Source organism: Neodiprion lecontei, chromosome 6, assembly GCF_021901455.1.
Source record: "Neodiprion lecontei isolate iyNeoLeco1 chromosome 6, iyNeoLeco1.1, whole genome shotgun sequence".
In the NCBI taxonomy this organism is placed as follows: domain Eukaryota; kingdom Metazoa; phylum Arthropoda; class Insecta; order Hymenoptera; family Diprionidae; genus Neodiprion; species Neodiprion lecontei.
The window spans coordinates 25164199-25179498 of NC_060265.1; the positions used below are offsets into that span (position 1 = coordinate 25164199).

General features: G+C 47.9%; 1 protein-coding gene across 2 annotated transcripts in view; it reads left to right on the plus strand.

Annotated features, from left to right (window-relative positions):
* Nucleotides 1–15300, plus strand: part of LOC107217949 (myocardin-related transcription factor A) — a 169380-nt gene that overhangs the window by 111448 nt on the left and 42632 nt on the right. The gene's annotated exons all lie outside the window — the stretch shown is intronic.

The window sequence follows — 15300 nt, forward strand, 5'->3', positions numbered from 1 at the left end:
ATCTCGTTAGCCATGATCGCGTGGCTTTCCGTTAAAACTGAAATTGACTCGATCGTGTATGCGAAATACATTTGCAGTCTGCCTGCCTATGAATATTCATAAGATCGCGATTTCATTTCTTTGCCACTTAATTAATCACGATCTGGTTGAACTTTCTGCGTAGGTATACACGCGTGCATACCCATCCGATCTTCCTCGCGTCTTTCTGCAAATCAAAAAAATCGTTACGAGACACGAACTGTCTGAAACAGAGCCAACCCTCGGATTTTCTAACTTGTACAGAGTTTGAAAATATACAAGAATTTTTTATCGCTTCGTTATTTTTGAAAGACCATCTCGGTATGAATAGGAGTTTTACGGTTTTAAATCACATGTTTTATCAAAGCGGAATCAAAATAATTGACTCGTTAAAAACACATCCCATTCACTAATCCTAATGTGTACCTACTGGAAAATTTGTATAACTGCTCTGAGGTTCGCTTACGCGTTCAATCGAATGCTTCGTTATTACATGTACCGCCATTCATCCTTCCAATCGTTACAAGATTGTTTCTTACCGTGTTGTTATTGTTACTGGCTACCATTTAGCCGCATTAAAGCGGGAAATATCCCCGCGCGTTAGCCAGGCATCACATCAACTGCGCCATAATCCCTGGAATACAAATCGTCCGCGCGTCTATCCTGAATAAACGATACAGTTATAACTTGTAATCACTTTCAAGGCAAGTGCACATTTACGATGCAGTACGTAGCTGCTGCATCGCTTCGGCCAAATGCCCAGGCCTCGTGCGCGTTCGGTAAGCGGGTGCATTGTAATGCGCGACTAATAACGACTCCTAAGCGCCAATAATTGGCGCCATGTTAAAAACAGCGCTCTGTTATTACGCAGCTGTACCCTGGAATTCCGGGGCCTGTTACGAGCCGGTTTAAAGGGATGCATTACTCCGATGCGTTATTAAACTACGGACTCCCGACCCTGGCTCGCTGGTTATATTTAAATTAAATAATCGATTAACTCTCTCTTTATTTTCACGGTAATTAGTTGGACTACGGAAATTGAACGCTTGACGAGTATGTAACTCGACGTTGCAAAAATCAAAAGAGGTTCAGGTATCGTATCTCGTTTATTAATAGTTTGCACCAAATACATCGTGAAATCGGAAAATATCTTTCGCCTCCTCAAAATCTTCGGAGCATCGGAAGGGCGCATGGCCGAGTACCGATATCTTGTAGATTATTGGGTGGGATCTCCGTGCCTGCTCTCGCTCTCTCATATCCGTCGATCTCTGCGGGAGGACGTCACGTGCGTGGGCACATGCTACCCTGCCCTGCCCTGCCCTGGTCTGCTTTGCTCTGCTCCGCTACAGCCATGAGCTCGAAGTGGTGGTTATGATATCGCGAAAGCGTAGGAAACGAGAGAGGTGACATCATCGGTATAAATAGACTCCTAACCGTATCTCTCGCGCCCCGGTCGGTCCCTTCTCTTCCCCGATCTCTTAGCTCGTCGATCGGGTTGCCTCGACTCGCCCTGGGCCTCACCTTGCTTTTTCTCCCGCGAACGAAGGCACGGTGCGCGCCCACCTTTGAGGTGCGTGCATGCGTGCGTGCGCTGCACGCCTCCGTGGATCACCGGCGCTCCAACTTCACCCCGTATCGGCGTGCAGGTTAATCCGGGAACGTCGCATCGGGGCCGGTCGACGAGCAAAAAGTTATTGAAGAGAAAAAGAGGGAAAAGTCGAGTGAAATGAAGGTAGGAGGGCTAAAGACCCGCTCAGGATCACCGAGCGGTTAATGAGCGATCCGAGGATCGATTTGATCGCGAGACGCGAGGAGTGACGACTATCCGCATCCACCTGACTGCCGGTCAGCTTCGCCGATGTTTTTTGCCCGACACGCTCCCCTGCTTCGCGTCAGGCTTAATTGACAAACGTCAGTTTAGAGCCAAGCCACGCACCGCACTTGCCACTACCATCCAGCCTCTCTCCTACGTCTAAATATCCAGCCATGCAGCTCCTGCAGCAGGCAGGTATTCCCTTCCTCGGCAGAAACGAAAATACGATGAATCGATCGGTCCAGTTGCCTTCCGACGATTCGAAATCCCGTCAACTGTTTACTTCCTGGGTGAAACGTATTATCGTTGAATGGCGCGCACCGATCTATGAACGCATTTATGGCGCAGGTCTCTGAATGAAACGCGAGTGATAGCAGCACAAAGCGCGACTCGCTCCGTTCAATACCGGTGTCTAGGTACATAAATCATACAATGTCGTTGCATATTCATACGGGAGGCGGGCCGTGGGCGAACCGGCCGAGTACGACTCTGCGGAGAGCCGATCGGAAAGTAAAGCAAGCCGATCGTGCAAAACGGTGGGTCTGGGCGAGTCGCGACCTACACGTGTAACACGGTGCGTCACGTATAAGCGGTGTCGAGGTGACCCGGGGCGTAGGAAGGCGTTCAGGCGGTAGGCGAATGTCAAGTCTAAGGGTCTCCCGTCCTGCGAGGATTGTCCGCTTGCGAGGACCAAATCGCGTTTCTACACCCCCTGTCCCTCTCGCAGACTCCAAAATCCGAAATTTCACAACCGAAGCACTTGACTTGGCGTCAAAGGGTCGTTTCATGCTCGTACAGCTTAGGCGTTTGTCTTTTTCTATTGATTCGTTTCTCCGATATCCACCGAGGTTAAAGAGGTTTGGAATATTGTACTCAGAGAGGGTGAGGCGAGGATGAAAATCGTGCGAGATAGGGAAATTAATTAAGATATCTTACTCAGACCGGTGCAATATCGCCGTCGAATTAATAACCGTTACCAAACAACGAGTATGTAATCAAAAAATAATTTCATATCCTGGGCTAGAACGCTAAGCATCATAATTACGCTTCTAGCCGCCAGCGAATGGTAATAATTCTAAAGATCGCCCGTCGGTTTAACACTCGGGGAACCAACGAGGGGCCCAATTATAAATGCCTGTATAAAAACGTGTTTTAACACTACCTTCGCCTCGGTTGTATATTGCGGGTGCTGCTTCGACGGCTCTCCACGACCTGCAACGTGCCACAGACGGACGTCCCTGCGCACTCCACCCAGTCGAATTAATTGAACGAAAACAAGATCATAACTTTCCATTTCTGATCATAAAAAGCTTGGCAACTTTTATGGCTCACTGCAGAGTCCGATTCCGCATCACGCCCTCCACTGTGCACTTCGCTTGAGTACCTATGTGCATGTTGTGCCTGCACAGATCCGCGCCTACGGTTGTACAAGCTTTCCAAATTACCTAGATTTTTCTGGTCTGCATAAGGTCGGTTACGTACCTTCGTCTCCGGACGGTCGGATTTTTTAAAGCGGCTGAAGCAAAAGAAGCCTCACGGCGATTAATATGCGAAAAAGTGGATATATTTTGGAACCGAAGTACTCCTGTTAAAGTTTGGATACTGACTGTCATTACAATAACATTGGTTGGTCGAGTAACCGCACGTTATAAAAATGATTAAACATTTGAAGAATATTATATCGGCATCAGCCGTGCCAGGGTGTATAAAGGGTGTAAACACAACTTCGTTACAATATACTCACTGCGACTGTTTCTTGAATTTATGAACCTCCGAACAGCGCATGTTAATAATTGGCAGCACCAAAATAACTGCTGCAGTCATCGAGCACGACCGAGAGGCGTCTCCTGCATGTATAAACATCGCGGCGATCCGCAGACGTCGCACTTCCCCGGCGGAAGCATATCCTCGCATTCGACCGAACTAACGGGACCGATACCGCACCACGGTCGCAACGTCTCGCTGAAATGTATCTGAAAATCGGCAAAATTTTACGCACGAGAAATCACACGGAGTTAAGAATCCCTGACCGTGATCACTTGCACGCCGCGGATTATAACGTCCGAATTTCACTTGCCCGTTCAATAGCGCGGATAAGTCATCGTGCTATCACTGTTCCGTTCGGAAACCCGCGAGCAATTAGAATTCATCGGCGACTAGGCACTGTGACGGAAAGCAGTAACGAGAAGAAGGAAGTTGGTTTTTTAGTATGCGAGACGCGCGCGAAACCCTTGAGCCAAAGAACTCTCATGACCGAGTCCTGAGGCATCCGCGACACCCGCGACACGTTCCAGGGTCAACGGTACTTCCTCTCTTCCTTCCGCGTTGCGGCCTTATGGCGCTGGTATCGCGGACGCTCCGCCTCGCGAAATCCACGATAAACGTGCCGGTTGAAAATCGCAAGAGACAAGGAATGACCGAGCGACGTGGGAATGATCGGACCACCCTGCACAATCCTTGATAAATAATTCCCAGATGCGGATTCGAGGTGCTTGTTTTGAATGACTCTACGGAGTCTCGATGAGGAACTTGGTACAGAAATACGACAAAGTGGGCGGTCCTCGTATCGGCGGTGTTAGGATTTACCCGTATGCTTGGACTGTGGGCACCTATAACTATTATACGAGGCGCATAAATCGACTGGCCGAACAATAACTGCAGTTTCCAAGTTGCCCCACGTCCGCTGGCGGCAGGCTGCGGTTCACGCTTGCGACTCTACAGGCTTATATTGATAACTGCACGCGCTTCTCTGAGCTTCGACAACCGTTTCGTTTACGGGGTGATTTTGGTGCACCGTGAAAACTAACTTGCAAGCGCTGAACCGGACGTTCCTCAAATTCCATGAAAGTCGATCCTAGTTTGCGTAAACTCAACTATGCGATTCGTGCAGCGTCAATTGGTAAGCGCACTCTCGCGTAGAAAACCGTCGTTATTGATCGACCAACATCGCTGAATGCTAGAATGAACCTTGTCATACTATAGTGTGATTGACGCTGCTGAAGAGAATCTGCATTTCGTAGTTTCGACACGAAATCTAATACCCGCGAGAAATGAAATTCTCCGTCGTATGGTACCTGAATCACCCTGTTACACGTACTTAAGATGAGCAATTTATTTCGCGACCGAATCCAGCTGCCGTCAAGGAATAATCCGGTATATGCGGGACTCGTGTTTACGATCCATCACCGAGCAGACCGTACGACGTGTCACTCTTCCCGTAATCGCGGGATCGACAGAAACCCGAATGCCTACGCTCGCGGAGTGAATGCCGGTTATACTCGAATAAGCGGGGATCGACCCGCGGCAACCTGCAAAATATCCGCACCAATTTCGAAACGGAGGAAGGAAGGAGGGCGAGCTTCGAACCCGGACCCGAAAACCGTGGGCGTCAGAGAGCGTGGGACACAACAATAACCGTCTAATTAAGATAATCAGCTGATAATTCGCTCAATCAGCTTTATCTCTTGACGCGGTATTACAAGCTCGCCTCCCCGTTACGCGATACTCTCTTTTGTATGACTGACTGGCAGTCTCGACGTGATCGAAACGTGGTAAATAAAAAGTGTACCCAACCACGGCGACTCGGTTACTTTGTCCGTTTGCGAGTGATCGATTCGCTGCACTTTGCCGAACCGATGCTCAACAGATTAGCGATTCTGTTCTCCTTGCTTGCACCGTAAGTGCATGCGCTTATTTGGTACTTCCTGCTCCGGCAGTCACGAGGCCAGAGATCATTGGAATTAAAATTGTGATCTGTGACCCGACTTGGCACAGCGCGGATCTGGAAGAAATCGCCGAGAAGCTGAGATAACGGTTTTTCGCGAATTTCCTCGAGGGCCTCCCAGGTGGTGAGCAAAGATACGAGGTGTCCCGCATACACGGGCTATAACGGTCGAAATCGAAGCGTAAAAATAATTATCCACCGTCGTCACGATGCAGGATAATTGCCCTTTCGCGAGGTTAATTAAGCGCGGAATATTCGACAATTTTTCGGAACTTTCCATCACCGCCTCTCTCGACGCGCCGCAGGCGCCTTTGGTGCAGAGGTGGCAGGTACGTCAGAGATGATCGCGCTCCCTCCTCCCCTGCAGGGAACGAATGCATTATGCAACTTCGTGATTAAAGTGAGATAAATTGCTAATTGCTAATTGCTAATTAGACCCACTAACCCACAACGGCCGAATATCCCGCCGACCGAGGTCCGCCTAGGGAGATAAAGAGAAGACGTAGTGAGAGTGCAGGAGGATGAAGACGCGAAGCGTATGTGCATCCAGATCACGTACGCCGCGATTCTTGCAGTCGGGGTTGTGGGAGTTTGCATTGCATCTCCGCGCGAGAAGGTAATTTCGCGTTAATAATCCGCGGGATAAATAATTAGCGACGCGCTAGGCACGGCCGAGTGACCTCTCCAAAGGTCATCCCGAATCCCCTGCAGCCTTACCTCCGCTATATCCGTGACTGTGCACCGCAGGCACGCAAACCGCGACTTACCTACCGGATCTTTTACGCCATGCTCTGCCTACGCTAATGTCGCTGGTTTGTACCAACGTCGGCCGCCTGCGAAATCGCTCTCCTGCGTTCATTCCCTCGGCATTCGCCACCGAATTCGATCAGGTATCTATGGGTACCCGCGGAGGCGTCGATGCGGTAACGATCGCTTCTTGTAATACAACCTCATCCAACTTTGTCTGCAGGCACTGCAACGGTGCACGCGATTTTCTCCTTGCAGATTCGTATATTATAGTATTCTCGAGTTTAAGTGAAATGAGAAGGCAGTGATTAAACCGGTTTCTCAAATGAGTCAGTTTCTCAACTTGGCTCTGCTACTCGGGGTGTTTATAACGACCTGGAAAACCTTGGCTCGGCAGGGTATTCGGCAAATTGGAAGGATGAGTGTTTCAAATTTCAAAAGAAACCTAATACATCCCACCCTGCTTCTCCATGTATGGATTCATCCTACCGACCATATCTCTTGTCATTATACACTACAAATTTGGTGCATACCGCAGTTGCATCGTGGATAAATTTGAAACCCAGGTTTTCACATTGAGTTTTCCTCCACCTCTACGTCATTTGTATTCGGAAATCCATATAGTATCTGCAATTGGACAGGAACATTGTCTACTCGAGAAAGCACTCGCGGTTCTTCGGTCTAAAACGGGAGAAATTCAGTGGTCTTCGGTGGAATCCAAAATGCGCATGGTCCTCTGCATTCCAGCGATGCATACTGTTGGAAGAAACTGTCGACGCGTTTAATTTGAGTGTAACAAACCCAGTTAGTTCGAGTATTGGGTACCTACCGATAGGCTCCGACATCGTGCGTTTGATCGTGTTTTAAATTGAAAATCATAAACGTAGGTACGTTCAAGGTCGATCGCAGTTCCGAAACACGATCTCGCAACGAAATCGAGCTCGAAAGGGAGAGGAAGAACGAATCTCGGTTGTTTTCGACTTGGCTGTCAAGGCGATAAAGTTATCCCACGCAGGACGACGATGACTTAAACCCACGCTCCATTGTCCGTGTATTAACACAAGGAATCACCGTCGTCGTGATCGTGCACCGGGGTATGATATTTCCTAGGGTACCTACGCCACCTGGTTTCGTCCGGATATCGCCGCGTGTCCTTCCTTTCCGCTATGAACACCTGATCGCTGCGCTGATCCGTAAAAAAAATATTTTGATGCACCTGAACGTTGCTCTGACCTCCCTATCTCTCTCCTGCTCTCTCGCTCTCTCGGCCTTTCGTGAATTATAACCGCACCATCGCTTCAACCACGGACACGTGCCTGGTGACTACCAATGTATGTACGGCAGCACGCCGCTTCCTACCGTATATTACTTACCTCTTATAGATATTTCAATTATCGTTCTTGCCCGCTGTCGCGCACCGTGTAAATGCCGGGATTCAGAGTTATGCGTCCTCGCGACGCAGATCCCCGGAGTCGAGAGAGCTACAATTAGATCCAACAAATGTCGATACCACTGTATCCAATTCTGACCAGGTGCTCCCGCGGCATGATAAGCTATTACGACAACGACCGGGATTACTATTCGAAAGTGGTGCAATTATACCTGATTCGTTTGTTCGATATTCCTCGGTTTTTTTCTGCGAAACTCAGCATTGTACACACGCAACGCGGTACTGGACCATGACTTTATCACCAAGGCCGTTAAGTTTACACTCTGAATACTGTGTCGTACCATTTCCTGAAACAATCCAAAATCTTATCATCCCACGCGGGACCGACGAGGATTGAGCAAAAACGCTCAGGGCAAATGTCGTCGGTGGTGCTGATTAGGCATTGGGTATCCGTTGCTGCAGAGTGGCGACGACAGAGCGCTGCAGGACTTCGCTGACGTGTCCCTGGACGCCCATGCCGGTATACGACCACGCGGAAGGTGCAGGAAAAACAATTTCTTCACTACGGTGTAGGCGAAATGTATCAAGGCTATTTTCAAGCAGGTTGCCCGCAGCCCCCTCTCCATTTTTCACCTTCTCTATCCGTCCCCCGACTTGCGCAGCCTTGTAAACTTACCTCCTCGTCATCTGCGCCGCATCTCGTGCAGTTTAGGACCTTACCGCCGGGCTTTTATTTCCTCAACCACGAGACGTCTGTTCCCTCTTATACATATTATACGTCTCGACTAATTCAGCAGCAAGCGACCTCGAATAGCGGTATAATAAGAAATATTGCCCGGCGCCGATGTTCCGCCTTCTCGATGTAATTAACAAATCCTGATTAACCTAGGCTCTGGTGTGACATCTTACTTTTTATTCATTTATTTTTCTTTTTGTTCCCCTTTCTTTCTCTTGACATTTTCTTTTTTCATACTTAAAACGAAATAACTGCGCTTCCCCTCATTTACTGACCGCAACGTGGGCGTCCGAAACTTGTTTCCGATGCGACGCTCGAGTCACGCGGCTTCCCTCGCGTTGTATACACGCCGTGCCAATTAAAGTGTCAACTTCATCCACCCCGCTATTTTTCACTCGTGCCGTACGTCATTATTTTTTTTTTCATTTTGTTTTTCCGCATTAAATTTTTTTTTTTAACTTTCGCTAAATTACTTGTTTTTATTCAGGCGAAAATTTTTCACGTTGGCAACCTTGGATATATGATGTAATGCAACGCGTAGCGATGAAGATGACGATGATGATGACCGCTCGCATACGTATACCTCAGCTTTCTTTCAACTACTGCGATTTTTATCCCCCTTCACGGTATTTCTAATTTACATTAATTAAGCGCTTACTTATTCGTGCACGCACGTATAAAGTTGAACGCTGCGTAATTCCTCTCGACATTTCCGAGATTCTGTAATCGGAGCAGCAGACGTATAACATGCAACGTTTAATAAATCATTGGATAAAAAAGTAGCTGGAATCATTAGCGACAGTTTTGCGGAATATGCGGTAAGCCCACATCTCGGTTTCTCCCGCAGCACCTCAATTCAATGTAAACACGTGAGGTATAATAGCTGTTTAACTCTTCTTCTAACAAGACCATTGTGTTTTACGTTGTGTTTCTAAAGTCTCGTCGTCATGGGCACGCGTGTAATAATCACCGCACATAAATAATCCTTTACGTAATACGTATCCACCCCACGCAACTTACGATGCGTAGCTCGGCTCTGACAAATTTTCTGGATGAATAATGTATACCCAGAATATTGACATCTAACCACGTATTATAGATTGTATATTTATAGACTTTGTTTTTCTCGAGACCTCATTATAACTATAAATTCTCTATTGTCTCGTAGAGAAGGCGTTTGCTTTTTGCAATGCTGGTGTAACATTTCGCAGGCATGTTGTCTGTAATATACGCGTCGCGTAGGTGTAATCGTCACGAATATGGTCATAATTTGAATATCAAATAACTTCTTGTTTGCTATTGCCAGGACTGTGCAAAGTAGAGGGGAAAAAAAAATATTTTAGCATAATTGTAGGATAAAGTATTTCAATTATTCGAATGCAGGTAAGGATTGGCGCAAGTTACCGGGAGCTTCGAGGCATTTGAGTTAAAAAAGAAATGGAATCAAAATCAACGTAAACGCACCGGGGTAGGTATGTACTCGCATCGGTGTTCAATCCCAGCGCAGACCATTTACCGCCAATAAGTAACGATAATTACAAGCTAATGGCTCCCGGGGTACATATTCAGTATTTAAATTAACCGAGCGATGAATCGATCGACGGCTCGACGCTCACATCAGAGATTATGCAAATTGCGCGAAAACATGTAAAAATTTTCTCTGGGCAAGGCCAATTACGCGCATATACATAGGCAAGACCGACGCAATACTGTGTGAGTTAATTGCAAATTCCCCTTTTCCTTTTTTCTTTTTCATTATTTATTTATTTATTTATTTTTTTCACTCGGTTTATCGTTGAATAATAATTTTAATACACAACTGCAACTGCAGTTTATTATAAATATTGCCAATTGCCGCGTTTTACCCGCCTCGGGCAACGCGCGTGTAACATACATGTTATGTATCTCCTAATCTCTGTATAATGCGATACACTCCGCAGTGCGTACTTCATATATTTTACCCCGCCTTTTATTTCCCTATGTCATAATGCATCGTCGTCACTCACTCGCGGAGGCAGCGGCGGCATGGAATCGACAGGTGGACGCTGCTTGTGCAACACTTTTTATCTTTCCTTCTCTTCTCTCTCTCTTTATTTCTTTCTTTCTTGCAAGGGATCAATACGAGTCGGCCCCTGCCATGCCCTGGGATACTTTGACCCGCGAAACACCGATCATATCTTTTTTCTCAATCTTCGTCTCGACACGCATATCTTCACGCTGACGAGAAACAGTGTACACGTATACATATGTATGCATATAAATAAAAAACAAATTATAAATAACAAATGGCCAACGGCGGATAAGTTCGCGAATACAGTATACCCAATATTGTTGTGGGAAATTGCGCAATATCGTGCTATGCGATGATCAGCGATGATAATCTCGCGATCGTAAATTTCGCAAATTTAAATGCAAACGTTGGAGTGAGGCTGCAGAATGCAAACCGATGTTATACTTCTTCCGCGCTCGCAGCGTAAAGAGCCTTCGCGAGGACCGAAGGTTGCGAGTTTTCAAATTGATCCCGCATTGTATGGAAATCCAGCTTGACTTTCACCAAATGAACCGCATACCGTGCCCTATGTATCGTATCACCCGCCTTGGCTGTTTTATGATTTTACAGCTTACGCTGTAGTACCTACTAACTGAGTTTAACTCTGTCCCATTAGGTAGATCGCTGTGAAATTACTGCATTATTATTACTTTGCAAGACCAAGGATATAATTATGATTTATTATGCGTAGTGCAGGGTGGGAAAAATATACCTGCGAGTTGACACCTCGGCTGGAAGGGTTAATTGATCTCGTCGTCAGCGGTGCCTGGAAGCCGTCAATAAACGTAATGGCGCTTAACCCAAGCCACGGCCGTGCTTCGCCCTCGAGTCAAACAACCCTCCTCGGAGTTTCTACGCCAGAATTCGACGATATATTATACGACAACGATCAGCGAGATTAACGAGTAAAACGGAATGAAAAAATTACTCGCGAATCAAAGATCCGGGATATTTGGGACCGGTGTGAACGTGGCCGGACCCAAACGGTGCCCCAAAGTTTCGTGAGGCCCCCGGGGCAGCGGCGGCATCTTCGACCGAGGAGTTCACAAAGGTCTGACTCACCGGGCTCGGGTACAAAACTCGAGGGGTCAGAGGGTCAGGCGCGGGGCCCTGTGTTCCCTGTCACGCGATATGTTGCTCGTATGTTATGATACCGGTGTTAGGATCTGTTGTTTCATCTACGGAGCGTGCGCGGCGCTCCAACGTGAATGCGGCCAAGGCTCAGCCACAGCCACGGACGAATAATCCCCTTCCGCAGAGCACGCTCGTGATGCATGATGGGATGCACGCGGTGCGCTTTCGGGGCGCGTGCAGCGCGTGGATCCGCGTAAAATCGAATCGAGAGGGAGGAAGAAGACGGAAGTCCGCGCGGCTTGGCGCGGCTTGGCGCGGCTTGGCGCGGCGTGGCGCGGCGTTACCGGACCCTTTCACGCACCCGCCGCGATGCCCTGTGATCGCCGCTGCACGTTCCTGCGACCGACTTGTATAATATATACTCGAGCATCGCACTGCGGACGCAATTGCCCTCAGCTCGGATACTGTTTGATAAGTCGTCCCTGCGAGCGGTCGGTCACTTTGTGACTTTAAAGGTACACGTGCTTTGAATACTTAGAACCGTTGCTCAGGGCTCATCATGCCCAGCAAACGTTTCATCCACGGAGCTGACTGTCGTCAGGCTTGTAAGCTCTGTTTCCTTACAACTCTGAGCACAGGATACTTACCGTACTTGTTGTTTTTACGACCGATGGGGAAAATTGTTGGGGGGCCGAAAGCTTCGAATCATCGACGTTCGGATGTCGCCGGTCTACAGTTTTCCTCGTTTATTTTCATTTTCTACAAAACCGTCGAGAAATTCGATTTCTGGGTGCAATTCAAACCAGTCGGTACGAAGTTCTACAATGCAGCAGGCAGTTAGTCCAGCCGTAGACCGTAAGAAAAGTTCTTCTCGATGGTTTATTGATCGCGAGGTGCTGTAGAAGTGGGACCGGGATGTAAGCGAGACGACAAGCGGTCGACTCTGCAATTGATGTGGCAATCGAGGCGGTAGGAATACCCAGGACAAATTCATCTTTGTTTCGGACTTTCACGCGCTGACAGTTGACGAGTGGATCGACGGGGCGCGAAGGAGGCGATATTCGGGGCTATAAGTCCTTTCGACGAAACGAAACGTAATCGCGGAATGTCAATGTATATTCGATTTCGTTAATCGTGACTCACGATCCTTTTCCGCGCTCCGGCCATATAACCATCAAGATCTGGGTTACAAGGACCGCCGAGATGTCGATTAATCTAGATAAGTACGTCATTTTTTCGAACGTTCGCACACCACGTCACATGGGAGCGAAAATAAATAGCAGAGATACCATCGTCGCTGATCCGACCGGGTGTTAATTTTTCGCATCAATTTATTTCGCTTCTTTATTTTTTCTTCTCTTTTCCTTCTGTCGTCGGTTTTTTTTTTTTTTTTTTTGAATATTTTTGTTTGTTTTGTTTTTTACTCGATCGCGAAAGAGAGAACATATATTTACCGCGGGCTCGCATCGCTGCATAATAAAATCGAAACGGGTCGGTTGGTTGCAGCTGAGCGAGAGGCGCGACTTACTGCCGGATAAAAACGAAAATTTGCATATCTTCGTCTCTCGCGGTATGACCGGCGTATCTTCGTGTTCGAGAGGCGCTTGATACGAAATATCTCGGAAACGTCGACCGGCGTATATTATAGATGCTTTGATATACGAATACACGTATACACGCATTGGGGCTGACGCCGACTTGCCGAGGGCGAGGAGAACGCCAAGTCCGTCCCCTTCCCGAGGAGAGAACCGTGGACCACCTGCGTCAAACCGCAACACTCCGCCACACTCGGGGTGACGCCTATTATTCATTGGTCAAAATTAAGGCCAACAGTGAACCGTAGCGGAGGAAATTTTTTTGAAAAATTATCGCCGTCAAGGCTGTTGTTTGATAGAAATTGAAACGTGCAGGTGCGTTTGCTCCGCAACTGCGATGCACGGCTAACAAGGTGGGAAAAATTAACCATCTCTGCGCACGAGGTACGGCAGAAACCCTCTTTTATTGGGTGGCTACATCACCTCTCTGTTTAAGTGCACGGTTCAATATCTCGCATAAATTTCACGATAGTCCGACGACCGGTCGAGGAAAGGCGCTCAGCGACATACTGCGGTTAACAATCGGTACTTAAAAGCTAAACTTAAACCTATAGGAGAGAGACAGAGAGAGAGAGAAAGATTCCGCGTTCTTCGACTTTGTCCCGCTCGGGATGGCGCACCCTGCGGTAGTTACAGGCCACATACATATTATGGGAGCGACGCGTTACTCCGTCCCGCGGGAATAACAAAAGACGAACGCACGCTCCGGCGCATAAAGTCTTATGGAGCATCTTGCGTATAATGGTGGTTTTATACGTATGCCGTACCTATACAATCCACTCCTCGAACTACACGTGGGCAATTGCACACCGTGTCGTTCTTCGTTACCGAGGGCGTTTCGCCGTCATCGGACTTTATACAACGCCCGGGGCGAAAGCACAGTGATGAAAAATTTGCAAAATCCGTGAAAGACTTGGTTACTGCTTACAGCGTTGCACAACGCGCATCTCCGGCTCGGGGTGGAGAAAGTCTCGAGCAGGAAATAAGACGGAAAGAAAAAGAAACGGGGGTGGGGAGGGAGGCCGGGAATAATAATAAAACGAGATATCTGGGTACGACTCCCGCACGTGGGCGGTCGTATTGTTAGCGCAACAAGGTATGCGGCCGTACTTCGGCGCTTCTGTGTCCCTCCGGGATCCCGGCTTGTGGGTGTGCTTAATAAGAGGACGTGTGTTGGTGCGGGGCGGTTAATAAGGCCCCGTGTGTGAGTGCGTCGGGCGTATGTAAATCGGACGGACCCATCTGCAGTAGGTAGGTTGGTACAGAGAAGAGAAGAGAGGAGAGGAGGTACGTTACGGGGCGCAAGTCCCGCCGAGCAATCTTCAAAAGCGGTGCCGCCGTGCCGCGCAACCGCGATAACACACATTATTCTGCTGCCCCGCGTCTCGCAGAGCTCCTTTGCAACTCTTTATACTCCTCTTACTGTCTTACTGTGCATGCCCCGATCCTTTGCCTCTTCTATACGTGCGTGTCCTGTACCTACCATGTGTAATCTATAATACGTAATTCCGTGAACGAAACGGTTGCGGCGCAGCCTATGACGAGCGAGGAAGTCATAAATTTCACGGTTGGAAATGAAATTGTAAATCGAAGGGACTTGAATGACTGCAATGTTGTACGAAACAAAAAGGAATCGATGTCGAGATACGTGACTCAAATCGTTGGAAATCATTCCGAACTTTGGAATTACGCGACAAGCGTCGTGAATTGTCCTTGTGTCATTGCGGGTCTCGCGGTAAACACCGAATAGTTTCAATTCATTAACGTTCCACTGACTGCTGTTAGTAATCATACTGTTTCGTATGTGTTTTCAAAGATTTTCCAGCATTCTGGCCGATATTCAGTGACTTGCTGTCGTTTTCTGTGATTCTATATCTTGATAAAAATCACTCGGATTCAATTTGTTTATGAATCTAAGTCATTCGTTTGAGCACGTACGTGATATTCCGCGTTACGTCGCCGCTCGGTTTCCTGCTTCGTTAAAAAATTCTGGCGGTGCGTGTGGAAGTGTCGAAGGCCGAGGAACGGCTGATCGGTAGGTGATACCGCGACGACGATTAACACAGCCCTTTGTCAATTAGGAAATAACGTGGAAGAGAATGCAAATTTGCTGTGACTGATTCGATCGTGTCTCCGTGACTGACGTTGATCAA